At 40.6% G+C, this 13,462-nt stretch overlaps 1 protein-coding gene across 1 annotated transcript in view; it reads left to right on the top strand.

Annotated features, from left to right (window-relative positions):
• Nucleotides 1–13,462, top strand: part of ADAMTS3 (ADAM metallopeptidase with thrombospondin type 1 motif 3) — a 225,541-nt gene that overhangs the window by 158,961 nt on the left and 53,118 nt on the right. The gene's annotated exons all lie outside the window — the stretch shown is intronic.

Consider the following 13,462-nt stretch of genomic DNA (forward strand, 5'->3'; position numbering starts at 1 on the left):
AAGATTAGATTTCAAATAATTATAATGGAGAAGATGATTACTTTTATTAATCATCATTTTATTTATACTAATATTTAAGTCTATGTGTTAAACATATTTTTGTTTATCGAGATGCCAGTTTATACAATTATACATATCCCTGCCACGTGTCTGTGAGATGGAAAGGGAGTATAGAAATCATTTCTCTTTGCTCATTGGCACCGCTTCCTGGTATGAAGACTGAATATCACGCAAAATACGAATTACTGGCTTTGACAACAGACGTGTATAGAAGATCATTATTTGTGAATTACATGAATTTCTTCGACAATGGACTATTAATTTTTTGTCTGACTCGCTAGTGGAGAAACTCCGGGCATGCTGTTTCTCCTCCCTGAGCCTGCATCAGTCTCTCCATCTTTGCAAAGAGAAAACTAGTAGGACCGATTTTACTAGGCATGTTGAGAGGGTTTAATGGGTAATAAATGGGTAAATACAAGTCACTGTGCTGTGTGTACACGCAGAAGGAAACGATCCTATTTTAGCTTTCCACATGGAATTTACTTCCAGATCCCAAGGGAGATGCCCCTCCCACTCACCTCATTCACTGTGCCCCTGGGCTGCTGCATCCTCCCACCAGGGAGAGCAGCCTATCCCTACAGACGTCCTAGTCTCCTTCCCCGTGCTCAGGACCACATATGGCTCCTGGCATCAGGCAGCAGAGAGCTGATACAGTCCTTGTCCTCATGGAACTTATAATTCAGTCATGCTATTGCTAAGACTTACGGGACAGGTGCTGTTCTGTAAGTGCTGTAGGACTTCGGAGAAGGCAGCTATGACGACAGTCGTCCAAGTTGTCGCGTGTTGAGGGTATCAAACTAGGACTTGGGAGGCAAGGGTTTTCTTTCTCATCCCGCTACCTGTTGGCTCTGAGGCCTTTGACAAAAGGATTTCATTTCTGAAATGTTCATAAAATCTGTTTATAAAATCAAAGGCTCCATAAGATGTTCCTTAATTCTGTAATTCATGAAGGTGTGAGTTAAACTGGGTCTTTAGGGCTTCGTTTTTCTCTTGTGTTGTTTGCGGTTTGCTTTTGTCTTTTGAAGGGTGGAAAATGTTAAGGATTTCTAGGTAGAATCTTTTTTTTTTTTTTTCCATTTTATTTATTTTTTCAGCGTAACAGTATTCATTGTTTTTGCACAACACCCAGTGCTCCATGCAAAACGTGCCCTCCCTATTACCCACCACCTGTTCCCCCAACCTTCCACCCCTGACCCTTCAAAACCCTCAGGTTGTTTTTCAGAGTCCATAGTCTCTTATGGTTCGCCTCCCCTTCCAATTTTTTTTTTTTTTTAATAAACATATAATGTATTTTTATCCCCAGGGGTACAGGTCTGTGAATCACCAGGTTTACACACTTCACAGCACTCACGATAGCACATACCCTCCCCAATGTCCATAGCCCCCTCCCCCTCTCCCAATCCCACCTCCCCCCAGCAACCCCCAGTTTGTTTTGTGAGATTAAGAGTCATTTATGGTTTGTCTCCCTCCCAATCCCATCTTGTTTCATTTATTCTTCTCCTATCCCCCTAACCCCCCATGTTGCTTCTCCATGTCCTCATATCAGGGAGATCATATGAGAGTTGTCTTTCTCCGATTGACTTATTTCACTAAGCATGATACGCTCTAGTTCCATCCACGTCGTCGCAAATGGCAAGATTTCATTTCTTTTGATGGCTGCGTAGTATTCCATTGTGTATATATACCACGTCTTCTTTATCCATTCATCTGTTGATGGACATCTAGGTTCTTTCCATAGCTTGGCTATTGTAGACATTGCTGCTATAAACATTCGGGTACACGTGCCCCTTCGGATCACTATGTTTGTATCTTTAGGGTAAATACCCAGTAGTGCAATTGCTGGGTCATAGGGTAGTTCTATTTTCAACATTTTGAGGAACCTCCATGCTGTTTTCCAGAGTGGTTGCACCAGCTTGCATTCCCACCAACAGTGTAGGAGGGTTCCCCTTTCTCCTCATTCTAGGTAGAATCTTTTGACAAGAAAGTAGAAATGGATAAAGTGTATTCTCCAGACAGTAATTCTGATTTGAAGAGTGTCAAAGAATAAACGAAGTGCCACACTTCAGGTTAAATAATACTCAAAAGGGCTGTTTTATTTTTAAGTCCATTAAAAAGGATAATAGAGTAAGTCTTCATCTCAAGTACTAGAAATTATTCTAAAGTTAATAGTGCATCACAGAATGGAGCTATAGTAGAGAAAATCTTAAAACTTAAGAAGTTCATTGTATCTGAAATAATTGATGTAGGCAGGGGTTTGGGGGAGATAGGAATAGTACTCCAATGGCAACACTTAAAACATAATTGTTATATGTCAGGAGTAATGTTGAACTCTTTCTTTGAGGATTTTATTAATTTATTTGGGAGAGAGGGACAGAGGCTGAGAGAGAGATAGAGAGAGCATGATGTGGGAGGGGCTGAGGGCTAGGGACAAGCAGACTCCCTGCTGAGCAGGGAGTCCCATGTGGGGTTCAATCCAAGGACTCTGAGATCATGACCTGAACCGAAGGCAGACATTTAATAGACTGAGCCACCCAGCTGCCCCATATTAAACATTTTTAAAATTTATCTGCTACTTTATTTTCTTTTCCCCTATGCTGTACATCTTGTGACTTATTTGTTTTATAACTAGGGGTTTGTCCCTCTCAATCCCCTTCACCTACTTTGCCCATCCCCCCAAACCTCCCCTCATTTATCTGCTATTTTAAATTAGCTGTGTGAATTGGCCACCTTTTTTTAACCCCAAGATATTATTTATTTATTTGACAGAGAGAGATATCACAAGCAGGCGGTGAGGCAGGCAGAGAGAGGGGGGAAGCAGGCTCCTCGCTGAGCAGAGAGCCCAATGCAAGGCTCGATCCCAGGACCCTGAGATCATGACCTGAGTGGAAGGCAGAGGCTTTAACCCACTGAGCCACCCAGGTGCCCCAGTTGACCACCTTTTTGACACAAATGTATTTCATCTATCCCAGGGCCATATTGCCTAATGATAGTAATGATTGTGTATATGAGTTTGGTAAAGTTCTGAAGTGATATGCTCTGTGAATCTGGGAGTTTGGACACAGGAAAGGGAGCTCATGAAATTAGCACTTCTCTTGGGAAGTTTAAGGATCAAGCGAACAAGTCTGAACAGGCCCCGAGGTGATTTTGCTATAACTTTCTGCGAGGGAGAGTGCGTATCCTCTACTCACCCCCCGGGTTCTCTGAATCTGTGAAGGAGGGAGAGTCAGCTGCCTTCCGTCTCCTTTTATTTTTAGCTCCTCCTTTTTTGTAGATCTTGAAATGTATCCAAGTCTCATCTATAAAGAAGGAATAAACATATCTGAATATATTCTAAAACAGTGTGACTAATGACTAGATTCTTGGCAAGCCTTTTATGCTTCAAATAAGATGTATGTGATATGTGTTAAGCCCGTCTTAGGATCTCATATCATGTCTTGTTATGTTAAGAAATTTTAGTTTTGCTATTTTGTAACATGGCTGACTTGCCGGGAAAGTGGTTCTCAGCAATGGGATGTGTCTCATTATACAAATAGCCATCCATTGCCCACTGTGTACAAGGCCGTTGTAGGCTTAGAAATTTTCCCAAAGAACGTAATAGAAAATTCTCTGCCCTCTTGGAGCTTGAAAGAGGAGACAGGTGATAGTCAAAGGAGAAATAAATAGGTAAGTTTAGGTAGTAATAACTATCGAGAAGAAAAATAAAGAAGAGTAAAGAGATGTTGTCAAGGAGAGATGAGGCAGTGTGGGGAGTGTTTAGGATAGGGGGTCAGGAAGAACAAGGCTATTATGCGGACAGAGACACAGAAATTATGTGAGGAAGAGACCTAGCTGGGGAAGGAGTGATCCAGTATAATGGATCATTAACTGCAAAAGTTCTGAGTCAAAAAAGATCTTCTGAATCAGGAGTGTTTGATCTATAGGCCCAAGAGTTAGTGTTTTCTAAACATAATGGGTTAATTTGGATGAACACCCCTAGCTGAAAATCACTAGTAGGACAGTAAAAGGAAAGAATTGAGAGGAGAGATTGGGAAGAAATCCAAGAAATAGAAATGAAATTTCTTAGAGTGAAAAATGTAAGTAATTGGACTATCCTGGAAATTTCTCCAACAGTTTATCTTTATATTTTATATTCAAACCCTATTGCCAGAAATCTGTTATCATGTGAATAACTGTGAAGCTTGCTTTCCTGAACTCTGAGTATTCTAGGCAGGTAACAACTTTTTCTTGATCTGAATATAGTTTTTAAAAAAAAAGTCTTTTGACTTACTAATTTCGACCTAATGGGCTTTAGTACCCTTTTTATTCTGTTGATCTGTGTGTCTGATTCTGTGCCGGTACCATACTGTTTTGATCACTACAACTTTGTACTATAAGTTGAAGTGCAAAATTGTGATGCCTCCGGCTTCGCTTTGCTCTTTCTTCCTTTCTTTCTTTCTTTCTTTCTTTTAAGATTTTATTTATTTATTTGAGAGAGAGAGAGTGTGAGAGAGAGAATGAGCATGAGAAGTGAGAGGGTCAGAGGAAGAAGCAGACTCCCCGCCGAGCAGGGAGCCTGATATGGGACTCAATCCCGGGACTCCAGGATCATGACCTGAGCCGAAGGCAATCGCTTTACCAACTGAACCACCCAAGCGTCCTGCTTTGCTTTTCTTTTTCGAGATTGGCTATTCAGGATCTTTTGTGGTTCCATACAAATTTTAGGATCTTTTGTTCTAGCTCTGTGAAAAATTGCTATTGGTATTTTGCTAGGGATTGCATTAAATGTGTACCTTGCTTTGGGTAGCATAGATATCTTAATGATATTTGTTGTTCTGATCCCTGAGCATGGAATGTCTTTCCATTTCTTTGTGTCATCTTTAATTTTTTCATTAGTATTTTATAGTTTTCAGAGTATAGGTCTTCAGCCTCTTCGGTTAGGTTCATTCCTAGGTATCTTTTTGTAGTTGCTGTAATTGTTAATGGAATTAATTCCTTAATTTCTCTTTCCGCTGCTTCATTATTGGTATATAAAAGTGCAGCAGATTTCTGTATGTTGATTTCATGTCCTGCAACTTGGCTGAATGTGTGTCAGTTCCCGCAGTTTTTTGGTATAGTCTTTTGGGTTTTCTATATATAGTATGACGTCATCTGCCAATAGTGACAGTTCGACTTCTTCCTTGCTGATTGAGATGCTTTTGTTTCCTTTTGTTGTCTGAGTGCTGAGGCTGGGACTTCCGGTCCTGTAGTAAATAGCAGCGGTGAGAGTGGACATTCCTGCCTGGCTCCTGACCACCGAGGAAGAGCTCTGTTTCCCCACTGAGGATGATATTAGTTGTGGGTTTTTCATAGATGGCCTTCATGATGTTGAGGTGTATTTCCTCTAAACCTACTTAGTTGAGGTTTTTGTTTGGTTTTATAAATCATGAATTGATGTTGTGCCTTGTCAAATGGTTTTGCTACATCTGCTGAAATGATCATATGGTTCTTGTCTTTCGTCTTATTGATGTAATGTGTTGTGTTGATTGATTGCACCACCCTGGCAATCCAGGAATGAAACCCACTTGATCGCAGTGAATAATTTTTGTTAATGTATTGTTGGATTCAGTTTGCTAGTATTTTATTGAGAATTTTTGTGTCCATATCCATCAGAGATACTGACCTGTATTTCTCTTTTTCTGTAGTCTTTTTTTTTTTTTTTTAAAGATTTTATTTATTTATTTGATAGAGGAGAAGCAGACTCCCTGCCAAGCAGGGAGCCCGATGTGGGACTCGATCCTGGGACTCCAGGATCATGACCTGAGCTGAAGGCAGTCACCCAACCAACTGAGCCCCCCAGGCGCCCTTGAGTAGAGTCTTTATCTGGTTTTGGTATCAGTGTAGTGCTGGTGTCATAGACTGATTTGGGAAGTTTTCCTCCATTTACTATGTTTTGGAATAGATTGAGGAGAATAGGAATGAGCTCTTCCTTAAATGTCTGGTAAGATTTACCTGTGAAGCCATCTGGCCCTGGACTTCCGTTTGTTAGTTTTTATAATAACCGATTCAGTTTCTTTGCTGGTTATCAGTCTATTCAAGTTTTCTATTTCTTCCTGCTTCGGTTTTGGTAGCTTATATGTTCCTAGGAATTTTTCCATTTCTTCGAGGTTGTCTAGCTTGCTGGCATATAGCTCTTTACAAACATTCTCTTGTAATTGTATTTCTGCGGTGTTGGTTGTTATTTCTCCTCTCTCATTTGTGACTTTGTTTATTTGAGTCCTTTCTCTCTCTCTCTCTCTTTTGATAAGTCTGGCTGGAGGCTTATCAATTTTATTAACTTCTTCAAAGAACCAGCACTTGGTTTCATTGATCTGTTATGCAAAATGTTAAATTTGGAGAAGGTTGGTTATATAGGAATACTTTATATTATTTTTGTTCTTTTCTTGTGAGTCTAAAATTATTTCAGAATGAAGTAAAAAACAAAAATAAATATCATAAAAGAACCCCTGATTTTATGCTATCCTTTGTTTCATTTACTTTGCTTATAGCCTTTAAAGATTGTAATATAAAATTGTATTTTGGGGGGAGTTCAGTTATGGATAGAGATAAGTAGTCAAAAGGAATGGCTTATGTATTTTTGCTAACCACACAAGAGAAAAATACACAATGAATATGTGACTTAATAGTAAATAAAGTCAGTATTGAAATACCATAAAACATTACTCTTATACATCAACTTTTATTAACGTATAACTTACATATGACAAGACTGATGAGATTTTAGTTAAGATTACGTTTCTGTTTTAGTGTAGTTCTCTTTGAGGTACCTTCAGAGATTATAGCAAACAAATTCGGTCTTGCCTATTTGTCCTTCGTTTTCTTAGCACCCCATTATCCAAGTCAGAAAACTTCTTTTATCCCAGAGATGTTTTTCCTCTTGAGGATGCACTTCACGAGGAGAAGTTAGGTTTATGAATATGTAAATGAAACCTAGAAAATACTAATTAACTGAAAGGAAGTATAGATCGGGTGCTATAGGGGCAGAGTGTTAGAGATGTCTTTGAAGTATGGGAATGAGGAAGGATATGAGGAAGATGTACACATGGACTTGACCTTGAATGGTAGGTAGACGTTAGATCTCTAGAGATGGATGATAGGGAATCCCAGGCAGAGAGGAGATTGGAACATTGAACGCTCCTGTTTGAGTTTGGCTATATATAGGCTGCATGAAGGAAATCAGTGCAAAATAAGAAAATCAAGATAGATAGCAATTCTCCAATTCCTCAGTGAGGGTTTCTCTTCTTTGTTCAGTTCTGTTTTCAAAACCAGTTGTTGAACCAACAACGGATGGGTATTTGTCATGTTTAAGACATTGGGAGAACACAGAGAAGTTCTTGGCAGGTTAAGACCAGGAAGCACAGAGGTTGTAAAGGTGATGAAATGAAAACAATTCCTCTAAGTGTTGGTTTGATTTGAAAGAAGTGCACGCTGGTTCTGTAAAATCATGCCATTTTATTTTTCATTGGAATTGGTTAAACTTTTACCAAATTATTAAGTGAATGGCAATTAAAAAGACATAAAAGATATGTGACCCATCTACTCTAATCCTTTTTTTTGAAAGATTTTATTTATTTATTTGACAGAGATTACAAGTAGGCAAGAGAGGTTGACTTTACCAGATTTTTAAAGTTATAATACCTGTTCCACTTGTTCTTTATATTTTTCTATACATTTTTATTCACTTAATGCTTTTTTTTAATAGATGCTGGTTTGGGGTTTTTTTTTATTTGTTTCTAGATTTCATTTAGTTATTTGACAGAGAGAGAGAGATCACAAGTAAGCAGAGAGGCAGGCAGAGGGGGGTGGGGAAGCAGGCTCCCTGCTGAGCAGAGAGCCTGATGCGGAGCTGGATCCCAGGACCCTGAGATCATGACCTGAGCCGAAGGCAAAGGCTTAACCCACTGAGTCACCCAGGCGCCCCAAATAAAGTCTTTAAGGAAAAAAAAAGTCCCAACGAAACAGAACGGTGCCTTGTATTGCATGGAGCACTGGGTGTCGTGTATAAACAATGAATCTTGGAACACTGATAAGATAAAATTTTAAAAAAACAAAAACAAAACAAAACAGTGCCGGACACAGAGTAAACATGCCGCAAAATTTTAATTGACTCATTGTTTTAACAAATATTTTAATGCTGTATACCAGGTGCAGATGGAGATGAACACTAAAGATTAATTTCCGCCCGTTCCAAGATTACAGGCTGGTGGGCAGAGCAAATAAAGCATCGTAGGTTACGCTAAGACAAATGCATGGAACCAGCAGTTTGCTTGGAAAAGAAATAACAGAGCAAGTGAATGACAGGGATTTTACACAGCCATGATGGTAAAGAAAGACTTGGACCGAGAAGTGATGATTAAACTGAGACCTGAAGTAAAGTGGAGAACCAGCCACTGAGCGATGACCTGCGTCGTAGCTGCCAAACAAAGCCACTGTGGTTTGAGTCTAACACGCGAGGAGTCGGGCAGAGCTTAAAGAAGAAGGTCAGCGCCTTTAAGGTTGGGGGAAAATACCTTATTCAGTTTTAAGTAAATTAAGGGAAAGCCATTGAAGGCCTCTTGCTGTCATGAAGAATAGGTTGGAGAGGTTCAGAATGAAGGCAGACCAACTGGATATCAATTGTAGATGTGCAGACAAGAGATGATGGCTTATCGGACCATGGCGATTGATGTAACCAGGAAGTATTTATGACGGATCAAAAGGATTTCGCAGTGGATCAGATGGGGGCTGAGGGACCGGGTGACCTACGATTTTCTGGCTTGAACGCTACCGGATGATGATGGTGCCGTTCGTGTAGATGGGGTGGTCTACGGGAAAAAAACCAGATTGTGTGGAACCAGGGTTAGTGATGAAATCTCCGAGGGTGTTTGAAATCATCTAGTTCAGTGTAGGTTCTGAAGAATGATTTCACGTCATTAAGCACGAACGCTTATGCCAAGTGACATTTTCGCCTTTGCTCTGTGCCTGGTTCTGTGCTAAATACTTTACCTGAATTATACAGAATTCCTCAACCCTGAAATATGTACACTTTTAGTCCTAGTTTACCAATGAGGAGATCGAGATTTAGAGGGGTTGGGTGGCTTTCCCAGAGTCTTCCAGCTGACAGGTGTTGTGGCCAGAGCTTGAGCCCAGATAGATCTCTCTGCCTTCGGAGCCCAGCGCTCTGTTGCCTCCCTACACTTTACTGCATTTTGTGTCTCCTCTGCCAGATCAAACCCTGATGTCTTTCCTTTACCTGTTCCTGTGTCTTGTTAAAATACCATTCAAGTCACTGTATTGAGAATTCAGTTACTTGCCTGATTGAATCAAATCAATTAACAATCCTTTTAAAGATTCTGTGTAATAGGGCGATGAAGCAGATTCTGTTTTTAGGAGGGTGTGTTGTTTTCACTGTGCCAGATGGTCCCTGTCATCAACACTTTACTGTCTGTGGCAGGTATCGTTGTCCTCTACTAAGATCTATGAAGTGATCTGGGTCTGCTGTGGCTATTAAAATTTTCAGCGTTCTGCAGAGAACTGAGTCCATGTTGTAATATCAGGATTTATCAAGCGAAAAGAAAATAATTTATTTAAAAGGTGCCTCCCAGTATGAGAAATAATCATACTTCCAAGTAATCATTAATCATTAAGGAGAACTCTAATTCTTTTTTATACTGAAATTGGCTACTTACGTGCAGCGAAATAATAACACAGTTGTGTTAGGTGAGCATGACCAGCTTCCCTACCTAATATTTTTTAAAACAAAACATATATTCCGTGTAAGTGCTCTGGTCCTAACAAAGTATTAATAATGACTCTCCAAGCATTGTCAGATACATGTGGCTACTGGTTAAATAATGATGATGAAGTCTCTGCACTGTTTTTGATTTCTCAACTAATGATTCTTAAAACATTGAACAGGGGTGCAGGGCAGATTTATCTGGAGAATATACATGTTCAGTAACATAGGCAAATCATGATGCAGTTGTCTATGGTGGGTCATTATCTTTAATCCATTTCTTCCATTAGAATTGACATCAATCCTCTAGACACTGATTCACCCAACAGACATACCTTCCCATAGGCCAAATCCTGTTTGCTTCTAGGGAGACAAAACTTAATAAAATGTAGTTCCTTTTCTCAAGAAGCTAGTTCTAGCAGGCAGGTAAAATCAACAAATAATAATAAAATGTGATAATTTCTTAGAATGATTTCGTTACAAATTACTATGTAAACAAGAACTGAAAAGAAAGGGATGGTTTGGCAAATAACGCCAGTGGCAGATGGAATCTTCACAGAAGAGATGCCATTTGAGTTGGACTTTAGAGAATGAATTGGCATTTCTCTGCTAGAAAAGAAGACGGCTCTTGGAAGATGGGGAACAGACATGGTGTCTTTGGAGCCGATGGAGGCTTGTCTGTAGGTGAAATTGAAGGGTACTGAGATGACAGAAAATGAGGCTGCACCGGGAAGCCGGAGTTAACTTTATAAAAGTGTTCGTGCCATTCTAAGATATTTGAATTTCACCTTGCTAATGAAGAGTCAAGGAGTTTCAGAGATGAGTGACTTTGGGCTCCTGGGTGGCTCAGTCAATTAAGCATCTGGCTTTGTCTCAGGTCACGATCCCAGGGTCTGGGGATTGGGTCCCACGTTGGACTCCCTGGTCAGCGGGGAGCATGCTACTTCCTCTCCCTCTGCTGTGCTCTCTCTTTCTCTCAAATAAATAAAATCTTTTATTTTTTTAATTTCTTTTCGGCGTAACAGTATTCATTGTTTTTGCACCACACCCAGTGCTCCATGCAATACGTGCCCTCCCTATTACCCACCACCTGGTTCCCCCAACCTTCCACCCCCGCCCCTTCAAAACCCTCAGGTTGTTTTTCAGAGTCCATAGTCTCTCATGGTTCATCTCCCCTTCCAGTTTCCCTCAACTTCCTTCTCCTCTCCATCTCCCCATGTCCTCCATGTTCTTTGTTATGCTCCACAAATAAGTGAAACCATATGATAATTGACTCTCTCTGCTTGACTTATTTTGCTTAGCATAATCTCCAGTCCTGTCCATGTTGCTACAAAAGTTGGGTATTCATCCTTTCTGATGGAGGCATAATACTCCATTGTGTATATGTACCACATCTTCCTTATCCATTCGTCCATTGAAGGGCATCTTGGTTCTTTCCACAGTTTGGCAACCGTGGCCATTGCTGCTATAAACATGGGGTACAGATGACCCTTCTTTTTACCCCATCTGTATCTTTGGGGTAAATACCCAATAGTGCAATTGCAGGGTCATAGGGAAGCTCTATTTTTAGAATTTTTTTTTAAAGATTTTATTTATTTGACAGACAGAGATCATAAGTAGGCAGAGAGGCAGGCAGAGAGAGGGGAGGAAGCAGGCTTCCTGCTGAGCAGAGAGCCCGATGTGGGGCTCGATCCCAGGACCCTGGGATCATGACCTGAGCCGAAGGCAGAGGCTTTAACCCACTGAGCCACCCAGGCGCCCGGGATGCTCTATTTTTTTTTTAAATATTTTATTTATTTGACAGAGAGAAATCACAACTAGGAAGAGAGGTAGGCAGAGAGAGAGGAGGAAGCAGGCTCCCCGCGGAGCAGAGAGCCCGATGTGGAGCTTGAGCCCAGGACCCTGGGATCATGACCTGAGCCGAAGGCAGGGGCTTTAACCAACTGAGCCACCCAGGTGCCCTGGGATGCTCTATTTTTAATTTCTTGAGGAATCTCCACACTGTTCTCCAGAGTGGCTGAACCAACTTGCATTCCCACCAACAGTGTAAGAGGGTTCCCCTCTCTCCACATCTTCTCCAACATATGTTGTTTCCTGTCTTGTTAATTTTGGCCTTTCTTTTCTTTTCTTTTTTTTTTTTTTTTAAGATTTTATTTATTTATTTGACAGACAGATCACAAGCAGGCAGAGAGGCAGGCAGAGAGAGAGAGGAGGAAGCAGGCTCCCTGCTGAGCAGAGACCCTGATGCAGGGCTCAATCCCAGGACCCTGGGATCATGACCTGAGCTGAAGGCAGAGGCTTTAACCCACTGAGCCACCCAGGTACCCCTGAGGAGTTCTTTATAGATCCTGGATATCAACCTTTTGTCTGTACTGTCATTTGCAAATATCTTCTCCCATTCCGTGGGTTGCCTCTTTGTTTTGTTGACTGTTTCCTTTGCTGTGCAGAAGCTTTTGATCTTGATGAAGTCCCAAAAGTTCATTTCGCTTTTGTTTCCTTTGCCTTTGGAGACATGTCTTGAAAGAAGTTGCTGTGGCTGATATCGAAGGGGTTACTGCCTATGTTCTCCTCTAGGATTCTGATGGATTCCTGTCTCACGTTGAGGTCTTTTATCCATTTCGAGTTTATCTTTGTGTATGGTGTAAGAGAATGGTCGAGTTTCATTCTTCTACATATCGCTGTCCAGTTTTCCCAGCACCATTTATTGAAGAGACTGTCTTTTTTCCACTGAATATTTTTTCCTGTTTTGTCGAAGATTATTTGACCATAGAGTTGAGGGTCCATATCTGGGCTCTCTACTCTGTTCCACTGGTCTATGTGTCTGTTTTTATGCCAGTACCACACTGTCTTGGTGATCACAGCTTTGTAGTAAAGCCTGAAATCGGGTAATGTGATGCCGCCAGTTTTGTTTTTGTTTTTAATATTTCCTTAACGATTCGGGGTCTCTTCTGATTCCATACAAATTTTAGGATTATTTGCTCCAGCTCTTTGAAAAATACCAGTGGAATTTTGATTGGAATGGCATTAAAAGTATAGATTGCTCTAGGCAGTATGGACATTTTAACAATGTTTATTCTTCTGATCCAAGAGCATGGAACGGTCTTCCATCTTTTTGTGTCTTCTTCAATTTCTTTCATGAGTGTTCTGTAGTTCCTTGAGTACAGGTCCTTTACCTCTTTGGTGAGGTTTATTCCCAGGTATCTTATGGTTCTTGGTGCTATAGTAAATGGAATCGATTCTCTAATTTCCCTTTCTGTATTTTCATTGTTAGTGTGTAAGAAAGCCACTGATTTCTGTACATTGGCTGTATCCTGCCACATTACTGAATTGCTATATGAGTTCTAGTAGTTTGGGGGTGGAGTCTTTTGGGTTTTCCATATAAAGAATTATGGCATCTACAAAGAGAGAGAGTTTGACTTCTTCATTGCCAATTTGGATACCTTTTATTTCTCTTTGTTGTCTGATTGCCGTTGCTACGACTTCTAATACTATGTTGAACAAGAGTGGTGAGAGTGGGCATCCTTGTCCTGTTCCTGATCTCAACTGGGAAGGCTGTGAGCTTTTTCCCATTGCGGATGATATTTGCTGTGGGTCTTTCATAGATAGGTTTTATGAAGTTCAGGAATGTTCCCTCTTTCCCTATACTTTGAAGCGTTTTAATCAGGAACGGAT

The sequence above is a fragment of the Meles meles genome, chromosome 2, assembly GCF_922984935.1.
Source record: "Meles meles chromosome 2, mMelMel3.1 paternal haplotype, whole genome shotgun sequence".
Classification (NCBI taxonomy): domain Eukaryota; kingdom Metazoa; phylum Chordata; class Mammalia; order Carnivora; family Mustelidae; genus Meles; species Meles meles.